The 25772-nt window shown below is 37.8% G+C and overlaps 1 pseudogene; it reads right to left on the minus strand.

Annotated features, from left to right (window-relative positions):
- Positions 1-5959: 5959 nt before the first annotated feature.
- Positions 5960-24104, minus strand: LOC140227654 (uncharacterized; annotated as a pseudogene).
- Positions 24105-25772: the final 1668 nt, after the last annotated feature.

The following is a 25772-nucleotide window of genomic DNA, read 5'->3' on the forward strand; positions in this document are numbered from 1 at the left end:
TGATGGAAATCATGCCTTGATCAGGTAAAGTTATGATGGAATGATACATCCACGTCAGTTTTACACGCGACACATTTGATTTGTTTCTTTTTTTCTAATTGTTTCGTTAATGAGGAAGTTAGGGCATCATTTTGCCTTTGTTTTAGAAATTCCCCTTTGTTCAATTCAGAAAAAATTCTTACTTAAGGGAAACGGTTTGAAATGTCACTACAAAGTTTGTGGATCATTGATATTTTTTTTGACCTCCTAACATGCCTAATCGATGGCTTGCTGTGGGTTCTGCAACAACCTTAACCCCACATATAGGCCTTCTTTCGGAGCCGTTTCGCTGCTTCTTCCCTATCTGTACATCACGCTTGGATGGCGTTCCGAAAGAACCTTTTTTCCTTCCCATACACAGCACCAGACTATACAACATGCGTTATATGTAATTGATACTAATAATCTAAGTGATATTTATGTCTGGAATATTCACAAGTGTCTTCACATTGTAAAATAATGTGATAATTCTGTTTGTATTATTTCTCTTTTCAGGTGGGGGTTCGTTGTTAGTGGATGTATCGATGGATACAGCCGGTTAATAACGCACCTGCAAATAGCTGACAACAACAGAGCAAATACGACACTTGGTTTCTTCCTGCGCGGAACCACGACATATGGCACTCCTCAGCGTTTACGTTGTGATCACGGGGGAGAAAATCGGCTGGTAGCTCGTTACATTCTCATGATGAGGGGCTTGAGGAGAGGTAGTGTTATAGCCGGACGGTCTGTTCATAATCAACGTATAGAAAGACTTTGGGTAGATGTTTTTTCCCGCTGCCTCCACGTGTACTATAATTTGTTCCACATGATGGAGGATCGGAATATCTTAAATGTAACCAACGAAGTGCATGTGTTTGCTTTGCAGTACGTGTTTTTAAATCGTATACAAAGAAATTTGACTTCATTTGCTAGGGGGTGGAATAACCATAACATGGATTCTTTGCATGGCCGGACCCCTCTTCAGGCTTGGATACTTGACATGGTTAGACGACATAGATACAGGGGTGTACAAAATCAGGTTGACATCCATCAAAGAATGCCAACAGATTTTCGAGGCAACAGAAATGTCCCTACATTGACCGTGCCGAATTTACCGACATTGACACTAAATAATCTAAGTCAGAACAACATGACACGCCTTCAAGAAACAATAGATCCTAACTCACCAAGTGCTTCACGTGGTGTTGACATCTATGCTGAAGTGGTGACATTTATCAACAATTGCCATTAGTAGGATATCTTCGTTTAATTACATCTCAATCGGATATGACATTAAATGACACATGGGAAATTTAAATCGTGTTGAAGCGTCATTCTTTCATGCTAAATAAGCGAATCTTGTTCCCATATTAGACTACTTGTTCGTCTTTGGTTTCCGTGTCTTATGTGTATTACTATGCAAGTTACCAAGTCAAAGTGTATCCTTTAAATTTTATAATGCCTCTACCCTTTCTAAGATATAAAGTTAAAGAAAACAAATTGAATTGTGCAGACTTATGCACTATAATAATACATGAACATGTGTTGCAACGTAACACGAAAACAAAAGTACGAGCAATTCGTTGGTTGGTCATTATGCTGTTACTCCCCCTTTCATACGACGACCAGATTTACCTCCTTCCGTCCCTCCAACGTGCATTGACCTCCACAAACACTTTTCATCTTAAAGTTTATCTTTGGGAACAGTGATTTCAAAAATGTTCAAGATATCACATTTGATGCATATGTACTGTAGGTCTGTTGTATCACAAAACATCCTACCAGTACCATATACAATTTTCGCATTAAAGCCTAAAATGTAAGGAGATGTCAGAGTTTTTCTCAACAAACCGTAGCTGTAGACGGTTTGGTCTTTAAACATTTTTATTATAACTGTTGTTCACATTTTGTGTATCATAACGACACTTACATAGATTATACGGATTCAAATTTTTACAGTGGTTATTTCTATCCCTAACTCACATTTTAGAACTATTTTAAATCACTAATGCTGGATTTTTTTTTTCAACTGCAAATGGTAAATAAATTATGCCTTAAATCATCCCTTGAGTATACCACTAGCAGGTTTCAGACAACATCCATACCCAGATTTAAGGATAACCAGACCACAATTTACGACCAACTTGAGCCAACCCAAACATCCTGCCCCACCAGCATTGAGTACTTGGAAATGCCTTGGAGCTACACTCCATGGAAATGCTGATGAAGCTACACAAATCCCCAAAAAGTTAGTCCGCCTTGTTTCCATCACAACCAAATTTTACCCATTTCAAAACCCCTCTTTAGCATCAACACTGCACCCCATTCACCCAATAATTCGTATGTTGGCCATTGTGTATAATTGCGGTACAATGTATATTGAGAATTGCAAGAATCGTCAAGACTTTGAGATTCGACATTAGATCAGACCGAGAGGACAAGCTATACAGTTACCTCTCCAATAAATGCCTTACTTTGTCACATGATTGTGACTCCTTCAACGTACAGTGTAGATCCCAATACCCAACAATACCACCCACACCTCACCTCAATCAGTTAATACCCCGATTATGCGTACATTTTGTGATAAATTTGACAGGTAGACTGACTGAATGATTGGACATACACTAGTATTATGTGTACATTTGTATATACCGCTTTCCGTCACATTTCATGCTATGAAGATATACTAGATTCCGGGTGTACAAAATAACGAGAATCTTTCGTAGGATTTGTGCGATCCAAATAGCCATGCCATAACCTCATGCTCTGGTATTTCTCTGTGATAATTTTTCTTTCAACAGGAGAGGAAAGAAAATACTTTGCAAACACAACATTGCACCAAATTTCCTGATATTGATATATATATTTTTTTCTCTATAACCTTTGATCAGTATCAAATTAGATTGTCATGACTCGGTGATAACCTATACACCTTACATTCTGCACAATACATCTCTATCATGGGATGCGATGATATTCACTCCTCAAAGAGAGAGAGAGAGAGAGAGAGGGAGAGAGGGAGAGAGAGAGAGAGAGAGATCTTCCAAGCTCTGATTGCTGATAGACGGATTAGGCTACATATTAATTGTTTATAACCATGTAAAAGGCAATCTAATTGCCTATCATTCTGGTGGGTCATAAAAAGGAGTGTATAGGCATGAGCAAGCACAGTCGTTTTTCTCTTCCAAGACACAAAAGTAAAAATTGCACTTTGTTCTTTTTTTATGATGTACAGAGATAAGAGGGGAGAAACTTGGTGTTCAATTAGTCTTTTGTTATAATTGCTATCTTGAACGTCATTTGTCAATAAATGACTATTTATTCGTCAATTTTACTTCTGTGCATTGGAAGACAAAGAAAAAAATGTTCACTCAAGGATTATTATTTCCCCTTTATATTAACCTACCAGGCGATAGGCAATTGAATAACAACTAGTATGGTATATGACACAAAGCTTTTGTCAAAATCTTCTATGGAAGTTATGCACTAGAAAAAATGTGTTTTCTTCCTTTTTGGCAGAGTGTTTCATCATTTTACGTACAACAGGTAGGACTTTCAACACCATTCAATGTTGTAAGTAAAAGAAATTAAATCCTGTGATAATATGTTGTTTATTATTGCAATAAGCATCTTCTCCAAAATTTAAACAGTGACTCGACTTTCCGTTCTGCGCCTTGTCGTACGATGATTATTCAGGGGTCCCCTTATGCACTCTGACGTAATGTTTATTCTTATCTTATATATGCCTGTGGTCCTGTCACTCTACGAGTAATATTCATCTAAAATTTGCTGCCATTTGCGCCAAAGGCCAATGAAAATAAAGAAATACTTAAAAAGGAAGTGAAGGTAAATGTCTGCCGCAGTTATTGCATATGTTACTTTAACATTATTCTGCCTGATCGAAGATATTACTTATGATTCTCACTATAAGATTTTAATGTTTACCTGTTATACCAAGCCTTCTCTTTTAATAATGCACTGTATGCAATATTCTTGTTTAATTTCTTCGAAAAAAATACAACGCTAATGATGTTCATTTGCAATCTGGATGTATAGTTAAGAAGAAACAAACATACTCACTGTACAGGTATGATCAAAGATGTCATCAATAACTTCGTTTAAAATATCTTTCAGCTGATGCACCCTAAAGAATGGTCGAGGTTGACGGGCATGTACTTACATTCATATAATTATTGAGTATTTTCTGTATTTTCGTTTTCTGTAATTTCTATTTTCATTTTGTTTAGGGGTGGTTGGCACTTCGTCCTCTTTATGTCATCTTTGCCTTCTGCATACACTTATATTTTGAATTATAATAACTATAACAAACATACAAATCTTGTTCCTTCCTGTCATTCAAATGATGAGAACAGTGTCAAACTCATAGCAGTCAAAAACTATGTGAAATGTGTGAGTAAAATATGATGTGTACGTGAGTGTGCAAGATATTTACAGGGCTCTATTTGTTGGTGTTTTGTTGTTGCAAACTTCAGAGCAAAGCAAATTGACATGAACACATTCTGTCAATGTACCACTTGATTACCGCTGATAAAACAACAACAATATAACAAAATGGCCAGGTTCTCAGAATCACCTTCACATAGACGTCTGACCAGAACAATCACACTATTGCCGATTCCACTATTGGGATTAATCCAGTCCTGAATGCAGGTTATTTTTTTTTTAAACCTCGTACTACATCTAGGCCTATTTAGTGGAGGGCAGGTAGGCTTCAAAAAGTATATCTTTTCCTCAAAGAGACAAGTTCATGCGAAATCACGGCAAGAATAAGAGAAAATGTTTTAAAACAGCACGTGCCATTAGAAAAAGGGAGTAATCATTGAAAAAAATTAGGTACGAGGTACTTGCTACTTAAAGTCTTGTTCTGAGAATATTGCTGCTCTCTCATTTCCCGGCCTATATATTATGCTTGTGGAGTTTTGTCATAGGCTATTTCTATTGTTCTGTCTTCTGACAATGGAGGAGTATTGCGTTGTGCAGTTTGACAGTGACTATATGCTAACGTTTAGAGTTGTGCATATTTCCCTCGACCCCATACCACGCTACCAAATTCATTATGTGATACTAGACTCCGTCCGTCTGATACTTTCATTCCCAAAGTAAATCATTATCACTGATCATCCAGTGCAGTTCAAAATCCTGACACCGACATCTCACACCTTATGGTCCCCATGGTCATTCTGTTTCCCAAGTTTACCTCATGAATAGACCCTGTGTACGAGTAGGGTGAAATACACTACATAGAAGGATCACTCACTCAAATCTTACAGTACACAGGAGAGGTTTGCTTGAAAACGCTTCACAGAGGGGTCAATGCAAGTGCAATACACTCACTGTGTATTCAATACGATGGCGATGTTTTTTAAAGTCTTCAGTGGGAAATACAGCCTCATGAGCAACAGATATGCATAGGACATTTAGCAATCTTTGTTACGTATTTGCGACGCATGCTTCCCAAATCTATTCTGATATCTTGGAAGGAAATTATAACGATGCTTCATGGTGCTTGAAGCCAGGAGCTCCTGAGAAGGTGCATAAGGATTTGAATGCACTTTCACTTCTGGAAGTTAGATTATCATTATTTATCACCCACTTCAAAGTATAAAGAGAAATACCAAAAATTTCCACTTCTTATCCTTCTAGATATAAACCTTGCTTAAACCGCTCCAAAAAAAAAACAAACAACCAAAAAAACAACAAAAAAACAAAACAAAAAACAAATAACAAACCCCGGATATATTTTGGTATGTTATTAAGACTTCAACCTGTATTAGCTTTACAGTGAACAATTTTCCAACTTTCGCATATGACAAAAATGAAAAATGGTAAGGGCATTTTACTTATTTCTAAACGTTTTATAGGAAAGTTTTGTAATTCTTTCACCGTTTATTTATTTTGTGATTAGATTTCCTCCTTAAATTGTGTCAAATCTGTCCCATAGATTCGGATTACGGATAATGTTTAGCAAAAAATGTCTCCAATGATTCATATGACATAATGTACCTCGACAATGTGATCTGTCGCCCACATGTTGCTACTTGCAGCATATTCATTTCATTTTGGGTTCCATTGAATGTCACTCGAATATTTCCGTTAAGTATATTACTTGACGTAATAAACCGTAGAAGATAGCTAACTGGGGAGGCTTCTAGCGCAAAAGAAACTGTTTAAACCAATCTAGGACTTGGGTTTCCAAACAGCTTGAGTCGGGTTGTCACTTAGATCGATCTGGAGCCTGTCAATAACATTTTCAGCGGTTGGAGTGAAGAATTTAGAAGGAATGATATATTTTCATCTCTTGGAGGAGGAAACCACAATGTAGGGTGGGCAGACGATAGACCTTGTCTCATATGGTGTAAGGCATAAAAAGGGCTTTCAATTAGGACATGTCTTGCTATGGCTAAAGTCATTAAACGGATATTGCGGGGCCTGGGAATTGACGTTGAACCAAAGTGACACAAATTGCTGATAGCCTGGTCATTAATGGTTCAGGAAATTCCATTTGGGATGGAATTGTGTTCACGGCTGTTGACAATGTTAATCATCACTTGGGACAGAATGGATAAAAAACTACTTAACATTATCCCTGGTCCCGGGCTCCCTACCAGTTAGAAGGAAAGATAATGTAGCCTCATTGATTCCTGTAGGGAGATAATCGCATAATATGAATCCATGACTTAGCATTCTTCCCAGGAGATGCCACGTGTGGAATGGAGGGTTGTACTGATAGGGTCCAACGCGGGGGTAAACTAATCTCCTACCCAAAAAATACATTTCCAAGGATGTATCCCAAAAGGAGGTGAAGAACTCTCTACTTATCCTTCGAAATCTTCGCCCTCCTCGCCGTCGAAGGTTACATGAAGCGCATAGTGGTGCAGTCCTAACTCGTCGTAGAGTTGCAGCGCGTCAGCAACTATGGTATTTCGGGAAACTGTTATCCTCCGCGTGTCGCTGGACAAACGAAGACGTAGATAGGCAGTCTCGTTTCCAAATCTGTCAAGATACAAAGAAAAGTGACTTGTAATGTTGTGCAGAATTTGTCATCCACAATTTTCCTGTTCTAATGTGGGGAGTAATAGATGATACGCTTTTGCTATACTTATTCAATATGTATTAAGAATCACCACATGTTCCTATCTCACCGTCACTAGTACATGTAATATCAATCTATCCTCCAACAAGGCATCATGCTTACCTCCAGTAAACATTTCCAATATCTTCTAGTATTCTTTTTGCCGCCGGCCTCCTTGAACTCACGATTATGAACACACTTAATGTTGTTATTATTAACATTATTATCTTTATTATCACTATGTTATTATGATTATTATGATTATTATTATTACTATGTTATGATGATGATGATTATTATATCATTATTCTCTTTATCATTTTATTTAATTACCATTATCATCATCATAAGTACATGTAGTAGTTGTAGAAGTAGTAGTAGTAGTAGTAGTAGTAGTAGTAGTAATAGTAGTAGTAGTAGTAGTAGCGTAGAAACAGTCGTCTATTGTAATAAGCCATGTTATTGTTAACTGGAATAAAGGCCAGGGCTTTGAAGTGTACACACGGAAAGGGTAGTTGTGGAGTAGGCCTCATTGCAGATTAGAGGCATTCTTTTTTTTTTTGGGGGGGGACAAGATTTCATACTCTTACTGACAAGAAACAGAGAGTTCATACTGTGATGTCAACGAAACTGTGCGTGTGTGCGTGTTTGGGTTTTTTTTTTTTTTTTTTTTTGAGGGGGGGGGAGCGTACAGGTCAGGTGGTAGAGATCCTCGACGGCACATTAAAGGGATCACATACTTTTGGTTCAAGTTTCTAACAGTTTTTTGGTGAGATAATGAGAAACCTCTCGTGAAATATGAAAGAGCATGTAATTGTACAAAGAATTCAACGTTTATTTGATTAAAATTGGTTTTGAAATGGCTGAGATATCCAAAAAGTGTTATTCTAATAAAGTGTGGGACCCACACTTTATTACGATTGCTTTGTTTTACTTTGTTTTCGGATGTGTCAGTCATTCCAAACCCAATTTCCATCAAATAAACTTTGAATTCCTCTTAAGATGGTATGCTCTGTACTGTATCACAAGTGTTTTCTTGGTATCTTGCAAAAAGTTATCATCTCCACCAATACTGTTCCATCCATTAAAGTTTGATAGGGTGACCTTACTTCGAAGCTGTGAATGGAGTATATATAGCATCTACAATAACATAAAGGCCCTACACTGAATGGGTGATTCCATCATTATCAAAGGGATCGATACGTTTGGTTCGGATCTAACTTTGGGTTTCTAAGATTTTTGGTTGGATGATGTGAAACCTCTTCTGATATGATACCACTAGAGAGTGGGGGGGGGGGGGGGGGGAGTTGACTCCTAATTTGTTATCTTCGTAGTCGAAAAAAGTAAAAAGATAGAGCTAAGTTAGCATTATTTGATTTTTTTGTTTGTATGAAGTGTTAGGTGCACGTGATATTGTGAAGAGAGATTTTTTTTAAATCAGTTTGTATAGTATGTTGTTATCACCAGGTTGACCACGGACAGTTTTTATGCCTTTTTGCATTATCAATCATGTTGCAATTGCATACATGAAAATATACACATTCTTAACATCTTATTGAAAAATCTATGACGGATTTTTCACCAAACCTGAAATAGCATCTTTAGGGTGATATCATCTTGTTTAAAAATATGTCCCCCCGAGTCGAAAGGGGGGGGGGGGGAGTTAAAGCTTCGGAGACACCCTTGGATCCGCCATAATTTAGGCCTAATTTGAAATATTAGCCATGAATGTCTCCATATCTTCACATCACTAACTTATATAGCTTTGTCTTTTTTGGTTCGACTAAGAAGATGAAAAACTTTAAACTTTCAGACTGTAAGGACTCTGCGCTTCAACCCCCCCCCCCCCCATCCCTCCCCCTTCGGCGGAGTAGGAAGGGAGGTTCATTTCAACAAATTAAGATTATATGATCATAAACATACTATTTGCCAAGTTTGGTGTAAAATCCATCATAGATTTTATGAGAAGATGCTGAAACTATAGAAAATTTCCCTCACCCCCCCCCACCCCCTATCCCCATCAATGCACCCCCGGATCCGCCCTAATCAAACATGAAATTGCATGCAGTCATTAATGTCTTCATACCTGTAACTTAGCTCTATCTTTTCCGGTTGGACTAAGAAGATGAAAAATTCCAAACTTCATGGACTCTGAGTCTTCAACACCCCCTCCCTTCGGTGGTGCGAATCATAATTAACACCATAAAGATGGTGCCAAGTTTCGTATAAATCTGTCATTATTTTTTCAAGAAAATGCTAAAAATGTAGAAAATTCCCCTCCTTCCCCTCATCCCCCCCCCCCCCCCCCCCAAATGAGGGCACCCCTGGATTCGCTAACATGAAATATCAGTCATGAATGTTTCCATAGCTCTGACATCCGGTTTGACTGAGAAGATAATTTTTAGACTTTAGAGACTCTGAGGCTTCAATTGCCCCACTGGCCATCCACTCATCCCCCCATCGGTGTGTGTGTGTGGGGGGGGGGGGGCTCATTATAACAAATTAAAATCATATCACCATAAACATACTATACGCCAAGTTTGGAGAAAATCCGTCAGAGATTTGTCGAGGAGATGATGAAAATGTGTACAATTCCCATCCTCTACCTTAGTCCCCCCCCCCCCCCGCCCAAATTAGGGCACCCATGGATCCGCCATAATCTAACATATTAAGATTTCAGTCATTAATGTTTCCATAGCTCTATCCTTTTCCGTTTGAAGGAGAAGATTACAATTTTAGACTTTAGAGACTCTGAGGCTTCAACTCCGCCCCCTCCCCCTTCATCGATGTAGGGTGGGGGGGGGGGGCTCATTTTAAGAAATTAAAATCATATCAGCATAAGGATACTATACGCCAAATGCGGTGAAAGTCCGTCATAAATTTTTCAAGAAGATGCTGAAAATTTGGACAATTCCCATCCTCTCCCTCACCCCTCCCGCTCTACTCACTGAGCCAACACATCGGTGCAATTCTGTCAGACAACGAGATTTATACTTATACCATCGGAACGTCATACCGTTAGGAGTAAGCCTGTACTACATGATTTTTATATTTCACGGCGAGACATTTTAGAATTCCCGGCATTCTTACAATTCTCATCCCGGATTTTTTAAACAAATTACGGCGTTTTTACAAAACCCGGCTCCACACTCCTCATTTTTTGAAGTTATTTAGTCAAGGGTAATGATAACTACAAGCGGATGACACCTTCAGCACTCATGTGCATATTCGTATCATCTGTTTGAGCACGAAAAAAAAAAAAAAGAATACCTAAATGTTGCCAATCACTTCGCACAATCATAAATGTAATACTAGTAGTTTGTATGACATTTCGATCTCAAATTTAGTTTAAAAGTTTCGTTCTCGTTGTTTTGACATTTACTCTCATAATGTGCTAGAGGCCTACCAGCATTACTCGCATTGTACAAGGAAACGGAAATTCCATCAGGAGGTCGACTGTCTCGTTAAAGGGGATGGATAGTAACCGATCAGTGGGAATCAGTGGGAATGCTGGGGGCTAATTTTTCTAATCCTTGTGGGATTCATTTAAGAGTACATTATATATATCTATTGTGTAAAAATTATTTGCTTCAGAACGGTCTCATATTCAAGTAATGTGCAGTTTAATGCCCTGTCACTGTACACTGTACAGGCATGCGAACATGGAAACATTAAGCTGCACATTACTTGAATATGAGACCATTCTGAAGCAAAATATTTCCATACAATAGATGATATATAATGTGCTCTTAAATTAATCCCACAAGGATTGGAACAATCATCCCCAGCATTCCTATTGATTACCACTGATCAGTTACTGCCATCCCCTTTAAAAATACCTTGGCGAGATGATGACGTTTGAATGGCAGTACCGCGATTCCTTGATAATATCAGGGAGGTGACCTCCCTGATGATATGAATGGTTACAGATAATTGAAGTTCTGCGTGACGTTCTGCCATTAGCCAGGGAGGACGAGTTTATAACCTCCCTGCATTTTCTGACTCAAAAGGAGTCTGTGATTGGTGAGAAACAGTAGAGAGGGAGAGGGTGAGAGAGAGAGAGAGAGAGAGGGGGGGTGGGAGGGGAGGGGGAGGGGAGGGGGAGGGAGGGGGGGGGGGGCGGATAAGCGGCGAACGCCGAGCCCTTCTCATCCTCTGTGATGTAAAAGAATAGTTTACGGTTTTCCTCTGCAGTAATTACCGTGATCACATTTTTTATTAGTCGTGCTTTTTTGCAGATCACTCCCCATTAGTTTGTTCCATAACCATCTATCAAACGCTATACACAGAAATTCACATATCTATACACATTACGCATACATATTGTTCCTTATAGGACAACTTCAATGTAGTTCCCTCTGAAATTGATTCTTCTTTCAACATGCAACGTTAATAATTGTATTTTCCTCTAATCTGAAGTCATAATTGTGTTTAAGCTGCATCTAGTCATTTTTTTTTTACCAAACAATCGCAGTACTAGTATATGCCCACCAATTTTCTGACTTAGTGCTTCTTACATTTTAGAAAAAAAAGAAATGGGACGTCATGCGTGCAAGCTCCTCCAAGGAAACAATGACGTACCTTGCACTCTTTCTACAGGTGTGGCAGCTGAGTGATGACTTATCTCGGGACGATTTCCCGCGCCATGACTATTTGTACCCGCAAGTGAAATCTATTGGATGCAATAAAAATAGATAGTTCCTGGGATAAGTAAGTTATGAATTCATCAAAATTGTAAAACATACTAAAAACTTGTTTCAAGGAAGACGTTTACAAGCATTCATCATAACAGTACATAAGCCATAGTGGTTGAAACTGATTCTTTGTTGTTGTTGATTCTTTTTAAGGTTGAACCGCATTTAACATTTCGTTTGGGGAAAAAAAAAAGTCAACATTATTTCTTCTCTCCTTCTGTGTGGAAGTAATGACGAAAAAAAAACCGAAAAAGAAAACAACAACATTGGTTCAACAAGGCATGAAGTGACTCAGAATATATACGATTCAATTTGTGAACGAGGAATTAATTTACGGTATATCTATAAGTTGTTAGCATCCATTTTTGATTGCATGAGGAACAGCAAAGAAATACAAACCTTGAATTGCTACAGAAAGTGCGATGATATCATATCATAGCAGTCTGTATTAGGCAAACTTGTCAATTTCAAAAGCAACTTGCTAAAAATTTCACTAATAGTACAAACATTTAGAAATGGATTTTGAACTTATAATTAATTTTGCACAAAAAAAAAAGATAATTCTAATTGACGACAGTCTTACCTCGACATCACTGTCGTCGTCAGAATTAGTAATGATAGATGTGCCCTGTAGTAAAAACGAAAGGAAAAGAAAAGAAACGTGTTTAAATAAAACTTTATTCATTCTACCGTATTATTTAATTTGTTTACATATTTTAGCTTATGCATAATAAATTGTTCTTGATTATATGTTTTACTTTGATAATTTTTGTTACTCCACAAGTTTATTAATCCAAAAGAGCATTAATATAAATTTCGTATTTCAAGAAGGTTTAAGAGATAGAGTTCCAGCTGTTAGTAATTATTCGAAACAGCTGTCGGCATTTTCCTGATGCGTAAAAAACTCCACAGTACAAGAATTTGTACCTGTTTGAGGGTTCATTTTGAAAGTTAATATTGAAGTCGGCTATCTAATGTGCGTTAATTTTTTTCAAATAGAATGGAATTTCTGTAATGTGATAAGTACATCCTCAAAGGATTATGTACAGAAGTGTAGACCTAAGCTTTGTCTCGTGAAAATATTTGAATTTGAACACTCTTGAATACCGATTTTTTTTTTTAACGTCTTTCGGATCATCTTTGACAAAATAATGACACTGATATGGTATAAACGTATAATTCATTCATTTAATAATGCCAGATTAGCGTACATACATGTTAAGTAGAGTAATTCTGACATTATTTCAGCAATCTTTCATATTTTTTTCACCCCGTTTCTGCTCGTATTTATGCGTACCACCAATGTCTTATCACAAGGGACGGCGAAAATTAATTCCCATAATAAAGCCGTATCTTCCTCTGAGAATGACAGCTATGATTGTCTTCCTACCCGTGCAGCGACTTCAGTTTAACATTTCTGAGTGGCAGCTTTCTATCGACGTGGCATTAAAGGAAATAGGACTGCTGCTAGTTCATCTGTTTAGTCTTCATAACCAAACGCAGTATTCCGTACACCTATCGAATACGTATAATTCGTTAATCAGAACATTTGTGGATAGCATTCAGATGGTAATGATAATAGAAGGTACGGAAATCGGAGAATGATAGAAAGGAGCGTAATGCCACCAGAGAGGTGAGTAGAGACTTCTCACCTCCATGCTGCAACTGAATTTAGGAATGACAAATCATGTTCTGTTTTCGGAGTAACGAACCTGTGGATAAATAAACCTTATATCACTTTCGGATTAATGAGCCGTCAGGAATAGGAGACAGTCTGAGTAACAAACATTGCATTTTCGTATTTGTTTAACATCAAAGTGCTACCATTGTACGTTTATTTTTATCATATAACAATGATATCTGCCAAGGTACAATAAACCAAAAAAAAAAAAAAAGTTAAGGTGTTCACATACAGGGATGGGTATCTAAATTCATTATCATCTGATCCTCAGAATATGGTTCCCGAAACTGACGAGCTATTAGTATAGAAGAACAAGAACAGAGTGAAAAAGAAAGTCAGTCAGTAGAAATTGTGGATTATTAACTTGTTGTTGATAATCATATTTTGTTTGTTTGGTGTGGAAGTCTATCATTTGAGGACACTGTGGTTATTTATTACAGACCGTTGGTAGGAGAGTAAATTGACAGATGTAAATATGATAGCCGCATCATGTGGAAGGGGAGAATTGACTATAGGAACATAAGACCCGATGATCTTGTTTTTTCGGAAATAGAATTCCGGAAAACGATGCATTGTTAAGACAAACTCTCAATCAAAGAATAACTCGAAAACGTATAAACTTCAATGAGAACACGCTGGGTAGAGATGCATACGGAATGAAAGCAGCAAAGAAGCAGAAATGAATAGTTGAATCAATGGAAAAAATATCCAGCAATAAGGTTCATGTTGTATTCACTATCAAATCATGAAGTACACAACTCACGAATGCTGGCAATGATTCATCCGATCTCGCTGTAGTCAGAGGACGAGCAGTGCTACTTTCAGAGGAAGATGGATTTCTGGCTGTGATAAGTGACGATGCGGTGGTAACTGTGTATGGTGCTGACGTGGTAATAAGTGTAGTCGCAACAGTTGGAGTTACTACAGTCTCGTTTAAAAGTTCCTGCGATAAAAAAATGTATGTAAATAAGGGCCGAAGGATTTCTATCTGTAAGTGACGATGCATTGGTAACTGTACATGGTGCTGACGTGGTAAATGTAGGTGGTGTAGTTGTATACTACAGTCTGGTTTAAAAGTTCTTGTGATGAAAAAAGGTAAACACACATGTGTTAGGTTCAAGTAACAAAGTAGGCATTGTAGAAATGTAATGGTTTGACTATTTCAGCTGTATAAAGTAATATATCTCGGCTTTTATTACACGGCAACACATTCATTAGTTGTATAAAAACATTAAATTGTGTTTCTTTCTCATTAAGGACACGTGGTTTTCATATAGGAGATGTTATAATAGACCGGCATATAGCGGTTGATAGTAGTAACGAGCCACAACGGACTAAATTAGCCAATACGTGACTGATTTATTGAAATAAAAAAGAACCTAAATGATAATTATGTTCACTGATATTTTCATCACATCAAAACATGAAGTGCAAAACTCACAATTACTGGCAATGATTCATCCGATCTCGCTCTAGTCAGAGGACGAGCAGTGTTAGTTTGAGAGGAAGATGGATTTCTGGCTGTGATAAGTGACGATGCGGTGGTAACTGTATATGGTGCTGACGTGGTAAGTGTAGGTGGTGTAGTCGCAACAGTTGTAGTTACTACAGTCTCGTTTAAAAGTTCCTGCGATAAAGTAAAGGTAAACACACAGGTGTGATGTTCCAGTAACACAGTAGGCATTGTAGAAAAGTAATGGTTAAAATCTATTCCAGCTGTATAAAGTAATATGTGGGCAATTCCGCGGTAACGGAATTACAAATCAGAGAATTTTGGCTCATATTCTTTCACCCCGTATACTGGATTGATTACTTTGCCTTCTCTTGATACATTTAAAAAATTCAGAGGTACTCACACTGTCACCCCAAATACAAATTTGTTAAATGTTCTCACTTGGTTGGTTACAAAGGAGGTCTATGTGAGATGGTAACGGAATTACCAGAAAATTGAGTCACAACTTCAACTCTGACTTTGGGAGTTGTTTCTCTGAATTCTATAATTCTATACACTATAGGTTATTGTCTGATTTTATCTTTGCTTATGTCAAATTCAATTTAGTTGTTTGGTTTTTCAAGTATTTCATTACATTTTCCCAGCAACAGGCTTTTCCCCTGTAAAGTCAGCGGTAACAGAATTACACAAATGGTAACGGAATTACGCCTTCTGAAATACACTGGAGAAAATACACATTCTTGGTACTCATGTATTCTGAAATGTCTTGATAAAGATTGTTTATGCCTGATGCTATAATATAACATCAAAATAAGTACTTTCTAGCCTTTAACCTTGAACTGCTACAAGTGTATAGGTGCCAAATGAGTTTTTGTGGTCAAAAAAAACCCCATAAAATGTTCATGCTAACGGCTGTGATTTGAAGTTGTAACTATGTCAATCAAGATCTCGTAACTTGTAAGTACCACATCCATCAAAATTTGTTTACTTTCAAGTTAAGAATTTCACACTCTGCAGGTAAATGACATCTAAGACACATGGTAAAGGATTTGCGCTAGAATAGCCCTACACAAGTACAATTCTATAAATCCAGTCAACAATACTAAAACTTTCTTTTATTTCTTTTGTTGATATCATGCAAGACAGATTTCTCTGTTTTCTTCTTCCTAACTATGCCAATAATCGATAATATTTGTGAATTACTTACAAGTATTGTACATAGATATTATGTGTACATGAACAAGAAAATAATTTAAAAAAACTGTCCAGATTGACACTGAATTCAAATCTAACTCAAAAAGTGCCAATTTACAGTGCAAGAGCACAGTGTGCAGCCCCATCATTGAACACAATGTTTAATATTAAAGATGAACACAAAGGATGCTTGAAACTTTTAATTTGTTAAGTGAAAAGATGCAGTTATGGTTCAGTAACAGATATAACAAATTATGATTGAATCATAAATTAAAAAGAACATTTTCTTATATGATTATGGTACTGCACCAGTGCTCAATCATTATTATTTCTATGTTGTGGCTTAGGCCTATACTGATCATTAAAAACTTGTGACATTTTACTAATGAACTTACTACTTACTACTGAAGTTGCCCCGTCGTATATAATGTGCATAATTTGATAATTCCCTTACAGTGTAATTAAGCCCACCAAATAAAATAAACTAAACTAAAATGAAATATAATACAGCAGAAAAACTTAAACAAACTACGACTTTTTGAACCATTTAGAGTGAGTCCACCAAATTCTGTTAATTCATAGAAAGGTAAGAGGGCCTCTTTTATCCATTTGCAGCTCACTGTGTTAGGGTCAGATTAATCAACCTGTGAATAATGTTACCATTTACTTCTGAACACACAAAATTTCCAAATGGCGTCTTCAGAAACACGACAGTGATTTGATCATTGACTGTAATCATGACTTGGCCTATAAATTTCCTGAGTTTCCTGTCTCTGTCTTTCTTCTTTGACTTTGTCTATTTTCTCATCCTGAATGTTGCCATATATTTATTCACAAGAAGTGTGCATCTTCTCTTTTGCAGTAAGTTGTATTTTGACTGCCTGAAAGCAAATGATAAAATACACTGTTATGTCACTTGTATGAAACTGGATTGTGAAGCAGATGGTAACATGAAGAGTAAAGGTAGAAGCAGAAGCCCATTGACTTTAATATTTAATATCTTCTTAGGACGGGAAACTATAGGCCTAAATGTTATATTTTAGAGCTGTATCACAATTACTGATTGGGTAAATGTTCATCACAAATGGTGTTTTTGTCTTTATTCCTTTTAAAAGGAAAGGATTAAAGAACAAATTTCAAAGGGTAGCAGATGTTCTGTATCAAATGGGCATGAAAATCGAAATAAATGTCTCTGTGGAGGAAAGATCAAAGAAACGGATGAAAGAAGGTCATAGCCTACATTTACCATTAAAGATAAAGGACTTGAGGATGAAAACAGGACATGTTCAATAAAAGGTCAGACTATAGACTGGTGATAATAAAGCCTTTATACAGAAAGATCAAAGGTGTCACATTCGGTGGGCATCCTGTGTCAAATAATTTCTTGATCTTTCCTCACAAAAATTATCCTGTTCATTTCTCTCTGTCAGTAGCAGTGCTCTCTTTTCCTTTTAAAGAAATTGTATGTCCTTCCTCTTCTTTCTAACCTTTGTTCAATTTATGCTGCATCACACCCATTCAATAGTCCCTCATCACTATACTTGGATTTTGTATGAAACCATCAGACTTTTTAGCAAGAAAATATACATTGATATAGATCTCAGAATTCAGTATGATTTTTAACATTTGAGAATGAGTATCTGTAGCAAACCTTATAAAATTATCAGTTAGCACAGTCTCCATGTAATTATTGTACATGAGAAAAGGTGAAAGAAGGCAAGAGACTTTCAGCACAAGAAGTCTTGTCAAGCGTGTACCCTGATGTCAGGACTCACTGTCAGAGGCATCCAGCTATGCTGATTCATATCAGTGTATCATACCATACATATATTTCAACTTCCACTCCTTTACTGCCAATCACTAACTCTGTTAAGTTCAATGGTAATGCCCTGAAGCTATATCATGAACAGTTCACATACATATTGGCACGAAAGTAGGTTATGTCATTCTTTTCCACATTAGATGTGCGTGTAATTCCGTTACCATGTAATTCACAATTACCACAATTACAGAAGAACTGAAGGAGATATTTCACAAAATGTATTGTGAGTTTTCAGGGAGTCACATGTAGAGAAAAAATTTACAAGGGGAGAAAAAAATGAGTGATTAGTTTGTTCAGGAGAAAATTTTTTTTTGAATTTTATGCTAACGGAATTACGTCAATTTATCAGTAGATTTTGAAAATTTCTCCAAAAAAAATATCATAATGAGAGTGACTGAATGCTTCATTGAATGTGATTGTTGAAGCATAGGAAGAAAGATGTGGAAGTATGCATAAAGCAGAGAGATATTTAAGTTGTTTCATTTTACATTTTCATCCAATATTATAAAATTTTAGTTAAATATAGTAGATAGTCTTCCAACTTTAAAAGTGTGTACAACAAAAATGAGGAAAGTTATTGGAAAAGGGTTTTTTGTTTCCGTAAATACAACAATCCGTCTGTACGAGAAACTTAAATTTCTGAGCATTTACTTAACTTTGAATTTTGCTTTTTTTGCCCGTCCCATACGGAATTGCCCATATCTCGATTTTTATTACATGACACCACATTCATTAGTTGTATAAAAACACTAAATTGTGTTTCTTTCTCATTGAGGACACGTGGTTTTTATATAGGAGATGTCATGATAGACCGGCATATAGCGGTTGATAGTAGTAACGAGCCACAACGGACTAAATACGCCAATACGTGACTGATTTATTGAAAAAAAAAGAACCTAAATGATACTAAAAACTTTCATCGGCTGGGGATGATAAATAATTAAATGACTGAGCTTCAGCCCGCCTTGAATTGTAGAGGGCAAGCTTTCGTCCTCTCCTGAGGACTTTCTCAAGCGTTATCACCTTCACCAATCTATGGTCCAGTGATTAATAAAGACAGGCAACGGCAGCAAGACAACACTCCACTGCATAAGGCTTGAGAAAGTCCTCAGGAGAGGACGAAAGCTAGCCCTCTACAATTCAAGGTTGGTTGAAGCTCAGTCATTTAATTAACCTAAATGATAATTATGTTCACTGATATTTTCATCACATCAAAACTCACGATTACTGGCAATGATTCATCCGATCTCGCTCTAGTCAGAGGATGAGCAGTGCTAGTTTGAGAGGAAGATGGATTTCTGGCTGTGATAAGTGACGATGCGGTGGTAACTGTATATGGTGCTGACGTGGTAAGTGTAGGTGGTGTAGTCGCAACAGTTGTAGTTACTACAGTCTCGTTTAAAAGTTCCTGCGATAAAGAAAAGGTTAACACACAGGTGTGATGTTCCAGTAACACCGTAGGCATTGTAGAAAAGTAATGGTTAAAATCTATTCCAGCTGTATAAAGTACTATATCTCGGTTTTTATTACATGGCACCACATTCATTAGTTGTATAAAAACATTAGATTGTGTTTCTTTCTCATTAAGGACACGTGGTTTTTATATAGGAGATGTCATGATAGACCGGCATATAGCGGTTGATAGTAGTAACGAGCCACAACGGACTAAATACGCCAATAAATGACTGATTTATTGAAAAAAAAAAGAACCCAAATAATAATTATGTTCACTGATATTTTCATCACATTCAAACATGAAGTGCACAACTCACGATTACTGGCAATGATTCATCCGATCTCGCTCTAGTCAGAGGATGAGCAGTGCTAGTTTGAGAGGAAGATGGATTTCTGGCTGTGATAAGTGACGATGCGGTGGTAACTGTATATGGTGCTGACGTGGTAAGTGTAGGTGGTGTAGTCGCAACAGTTGTAGTTACTACAGTCTCGTTTAAAAGTTCCTGTGATAAAAAAGGTAAACATACAGGTGTGAGGTTCGAGTTACACAGTAGAAATGTTAAGGCTTAAATTTCTTCCAGCCTTATAAAGTAATGCATCTGAGTATTTACAGTGCACCACTGTCATGACTAGGAAAACAACAATCGTTTACTGTCACATTGATTTTCTGTTAAAATTATGCAAATAATTTCCATGAGTTTACTATGGCTGATGAAACGTTACAACAATCATCAGAACGGTTCCTTAGGGCTTGCAAGATACAAAACTGAGAATACTACCAGACAAAAATTGTCACGATATTACACAGTATACACCGTCGAAATAAATTGACTGAAGAGGTATATCATTGAAGAATATCTACGAAAGCCAGTGGGGTGAATGTACAACTTTTATTCATGAACCCACAATGTCCACAACAGTCACAGACATTGCAAAACCATTATAGTACCATAGTTTTCGTTATTAGGTTCTCTGTTTAGTAAGACTCAAACATTTTCACCTCGGGACGTTAATGATACAATACACAGTCTGCCTTTCAGAAGGTCTCCATTGCCTTGTGTACTCTTTTAGATAGATCGCTATATCTTGCCATATTCCATCGGTTGTATCATGATTTTTGTGTTTGAGATGTGAAACAATCAAATCAAGTGAAATCAACATTATGATTGTCTAGTAATAAAGTGTCTATGGTCTAATTGAAATATACAAAAATTAGAGCATAATAATATAAAAGGGCAATTTCATTCACAGAGACTCTTATGCGAAATTCGACACGGTCTCGAGTATTTATGGATATGTTTGCATTTTTTTTTTGTCGACAGCATCAACAGGCTAGCTATGAAACGGTCCCAGTTTAGTATGAACAAGGGCGCAAATATACAAAATATAGCTCGAACAGGGATTATTCATACCAAATAAAGGAAAACAAGTTGTGTTGAGATGTAGACTTACTATTTCGTCATGGGGAATCAAAATTATTCGTCCTGAAAATCTTCTTCCAAGATGTTCATAGATTGCTGTTGGGTTATTAACGTCATCAGGAAGATTCTCAAGCCGTCGATTCCTGCATGTAGCCAGAGAATATCCACCCTGGAGCTGAGGAAATGTGCTAATAATCAGATTTCGAAACTCGTCGGGACTAAGGTTCCTCCGCACTCTGTTTATCGTTCTTTCCCCTATAATCATTTTTGGAGAGCCAGAGAGATAGGAATGGAAGATGTGAAACAGGGAAAATAGCAAACAGTTTCCACTCTCATCAGCACTTTACGCATGAATGAACACATATGTCTTGCTGTTCCACGGTACACATTAAAGTACCGAAATTCAATAATGAAAACGTTATAAGCTCAGTCAAAAAAAACTAAGAGAATGAAAAAAAAAACTGTATAAGAAACACACATTGATTTGCAGAAAATGAATATGCGATCCCTATCTTTCAAGCCCTATAAAGATAAAGAAACCCTAAAAGTAACGGCTGAATCTTCTGTCAAATCCAAGTTTAGATTATGTTCTTTCATTGTGTCTCTTATGTTAACTGTGTCTTGCGTTAAAATAAGTGTGTTTATGTTTTCTTAAAGTGTATCTTTTACATCAATATCATCATTTCTTCTTTTTTGACACTGTTTGTTTTCCTAACTTGAAAAATAATAGACATCCATTATGCCTAAACTTTTCATTTGTATATATTGACCCACCATATAGGCCTAGGCACTGATATCTATGCTATCTCAAAATATATCATGTATATAATGAATTTCATCGAAATCTGCTATGAAACTGGACCCAATGACTACAAAAATTGTAGAAAATCTATCTTCATTTGCAGGGTGAAATTATATGGGCCTATAAATCGCTTCCTTATCAGTATGTACGTTTGTAGTTTTCTGCTTTCATACACTACATGAAATCAAAACATGTAGTAGAATAACGTGAGATTGCAAGAGCAACATGAGCTTTCTGTTAGATCCCTACATTACATCATGTTTCTCATACCAGTTTCATGAACATCATAATGCGGATAATACCCCAATGCTTATAATCGGGACCAGAGTATGATCCACTATACTTGACGTTGGTATTATCGGATCACAATGTTCGCATTAACTCGAACCAACTTAACAGTTTGACAACGCTATTATATCATAAAGGTCAGCCCCACTCATCCCATTTTATTGTAAGGGCATACGCAGCGTAGGCATCCGTCTTTTCTGTCATTTCTGGGATAAGAAAAACTAAAACAAACACAGCAGTCTTAGAAATCATGAACACAATAGTACTTTTATCGAATGCCAATGCACTACTTTTAAATCATAGAACAGATGATTGCGGGATGTAGGGCCTATTCGTGGTAGTGGTATCACTGTTTGCATCCCTTTCATAGACAATTAGAGTTTCATAATTTTATGTCATGTATTACAATGTAATAAATCTGGTTAGATGATCACCAACAACATTTTAGGCCTAAAATTTGAAAACTTGACCCGTCTATTTTGTACAATAATGATTGTGTGATCACAGGGACGAATCCTTCTTTGTTCTTCAAGTGTGCTATGCACTTGTTTCCCAAACACACAGATTATTATGAACCTACAACCAATTCTTTCTTTTTATAATGAGCAAGGCCTTCAATTGACATTTAACCATGAAAAGGATTGGGAGTCAATTGTCAGAAAATATGGCATTTTCTTTTTCAAAACGCAATGTGACCGCATCCATTCCAACCCTTGGATACAAACATGTTTACGTCCAATGAGAAATAATACATAACTTGTTCGCAGCCAGGGTATAAAGATGAATACATTCCAGAGTGAATTAATGAGATTCAAAAACAAAAGACACCATTTCATGCCATTCGATGCTCATACCATTCTAACTCTATAGGTTGTGAGCAGTACCGTATGCAGTCATATCCCAGTGCCGCGTCAGAATTTTGTTGAATAAAAGTCCCAAATGATTTTCAGAATGTGCATACTGACAAATCCTTCGTCTTGGGAGACTCGCCCACGCTATCAATCACAATCGATGTTCCCGCCAAATTATGCACGTGTATGCCTCGGCGGCTTACTCCCCCTGTACTGTGCAAGATGCTAGAAAGGTTTTGTAATCTTGGGAGACACGCCCACACTGTCAATCACATTCTATATTCCCGCCAAATTATACACGTATTGAATGCCTCGGTGGGTTACTCCTGTAATGTGTAATATTAGTGCTAGTACAAAAATATGCATTTTTATGGCATGTGAATATACTTGTCTGTCCGTTGGTTGTATACTACAACAGCAAAGGCTAATTAAGTTGGGTTTCTATGTAATATTGCGCGTGAATTTGACTGAAATTTCACTGAATTTGTTTTATTTACCCAAGCCACGTGCGCTAAGGCGAGCCACGGCCCTCCGATCCGGAAATACATGTCGATCCCTCTCTAAAGCCAGTAGGTGAAGCCGACACGAGCTTGCCCGACATGGACCTCGCTTCACTGGCCTTGGAGGTCTGGTCCGCCGTGGCTGCTGAAAAATATCCTCCAGCTCCTCATCCAGCCCCACCCCAGCACCTCGGAGGGCGCTGATGCAATTTTGCACCCTCGATGCGAAATCAGCATTTGGCATTTCATCGTGCTGATGGTGGGGCTGGTGGGGCTGGTGAGGCTGCTGTGGCTGTTGTGGATGGTCCTGTTGTGGTTGTTGTGGCTGTTGAGGCTGTTGTGGCTGTTGTGGCTGGTCCTGTTGCTGCTGTTGTGGCTGCTGCTGCTCCATGGGCAGACTGCCGACAGAGCTGAGCTGAAACAATCATTGAAATCAAGTATCATTAGAGTGAAGGCGTTAAAATCAATATGTACACTCGTATAAGAAAGTGTCAACTTGTGATATGGGGCGTTTTTCGGCATAAATTTATGCTTGCGATACATATTCATCATTGCATTACATTAAAATTGAAACTCGAACAATTTAAATTCTTTATTTGTTGACAGGCAGGCTATTAAATTGCGCCGTGCAATCATTGTCCTCTTAACCTTCTGAGGTAATAAGAAAAGTAGTTCTTAAAAAAAATTTTCAGGCATATTACCCTATGCACAAAAGAGTAGACTCGTGCATACCAACTGAAGTGACAATATTCACAACGACAGAAATCATATTTTCATTGCAGCTCTAACTTACCAAAATTATACACAGGAAGAGCCTCTGCAACATGACGATTTTCGGATCTATAATCACTAATAAGATACACACTCGCCTCGGACTGACCTGCCCGTTTTCAAAATCTCCGCGCAGAATGACTAAACTGTTTTGATTGGCGAAAATGCAGAATTTGCTCGTAGAACTAGGAGTAGCATAAACACATGGATTGGTAACACGAGTGCAATGTGTTGTGGGTTTTTAGCCGATCTGATTCTCCAAAACTCACGCAAACATTCTTACCTCATCTATCTTTCCGAATGAATGAGCTTTATTGGACCTCAGGAAAACAATGCAACTGTTGTAATACATTTGTGTGTGTGTGTTTGTGTGTGTGAATGGACTGCAAATGTTCAACAGGGAGCAAATAGCTGCCCGAATTGTCGCATCCTCATTGGCTAAAACTTACAACCATTCATCCTTGTAGAAGGGATGAATGGCTGCCTGGTTTGTCGAATCCTTATTGGTTAAAGCAGTGAGGTGGGAATCCCTCATCCCTTCCACTAATGGAGCTCCTAGGCACTTGCCTATAGCTCTACTAAGCACGTGCCTGTTAAATCCAATGCGGTATCAACCAAACAAAAAAAAAAAAAAAGATCGTTCATAAACCTCGTGGGGAGTATGTGTGGTTTGTGCTTGTGGCTGTCTCGGATTAAACCTTACAGCTGTTGCTCAATATTGATAGATATATGGCTGTCTTGTTAACAGCAAACTGAAGGGTGAGAACCCAACAGCCGTTCTCTCACAAATGCATGTGTATTTGTCTGGCATTCTGGCATTCTGGTGTGCTAAAACCTTACAGCCGTTCCCACACCCAAGCATGTACATGTCTGTCGGGTTTTTCCGAGTCGTGATTGGCTAAAACCCTACAGCGGTTCCTGAACTCATGTATTTATGTATGTCTGTTGGGTTTTTCGCGTCCTGATTGGCTAAAACCCTACAGCCGTTCCTACACGCATGTACTTATGAATGTCTGTCGGGTTTTCCGTGTCCTGATTTGCTAAAACCCTACAGCCGTCCCTACACTCATGTATTTATGTATGTCTGTCCGGTTTTTCGCGTCCTGATTGGCTTAAACCCTACAGCCGTTCCGGCACCTATGCATGTATGTCTGTCGGGTTTTCGCGTTCTGATTGGCTAAAACCCTACAGCCGTTCCTACACTCATGTACTTATGTATGTCTGTCGGGTTTTTCGCGTCCTGATTGGCTAAAACCCGACAGGCGTTCGTAATGGATGCAGGGACGTATGGTTGTTGGGTTTAATGGCACTTCGGCCCGTACGAGTGACAACCATACAGGCATTCTAGGGCTGTACAGTTGCATAGTTGCATAGTTGCACAGTTGCATAGTTGTACGGTTTCTTGCGTTCTGATTGGTTAAAACCTGACATCCATTCCATGGCTGAATAGTTGTATGGTTGTGTTGAATTTCGTCACTCCAGGCCCGTCATACGCGCCGGCCGCTTGATGGGGTCCGTACGTGAACATGGTGAAGCCAGACCATAGAGCTGTATTTACATATAATAGAGTTCTATGAGCCAGACGCAGTCTCCGCGAACATAGTCCCCGACGACCAGATACAGACCGATCTTTCGGTCAAACAATACCCATAAGTAGGTGTAGGTAGATGTGAAAGACTCTTTTTGTCAGGATAAAATAATATGTTGCCATGGTATCAGCTAA

The sequence above is a fragment of the Diadema setosum genome, chromosome 4, assembly GCF_964275005.1.
Source record: "Diadema setosum chromosome 4, eeDiaSeto1, whole genome shotgun sequence".
Lineage (NCBI taxonomy): Eukaryota > Metazoa > Echinodermata > Echinoidea > Diadematoida > Diadematidae > Diadema > Diadema setosum.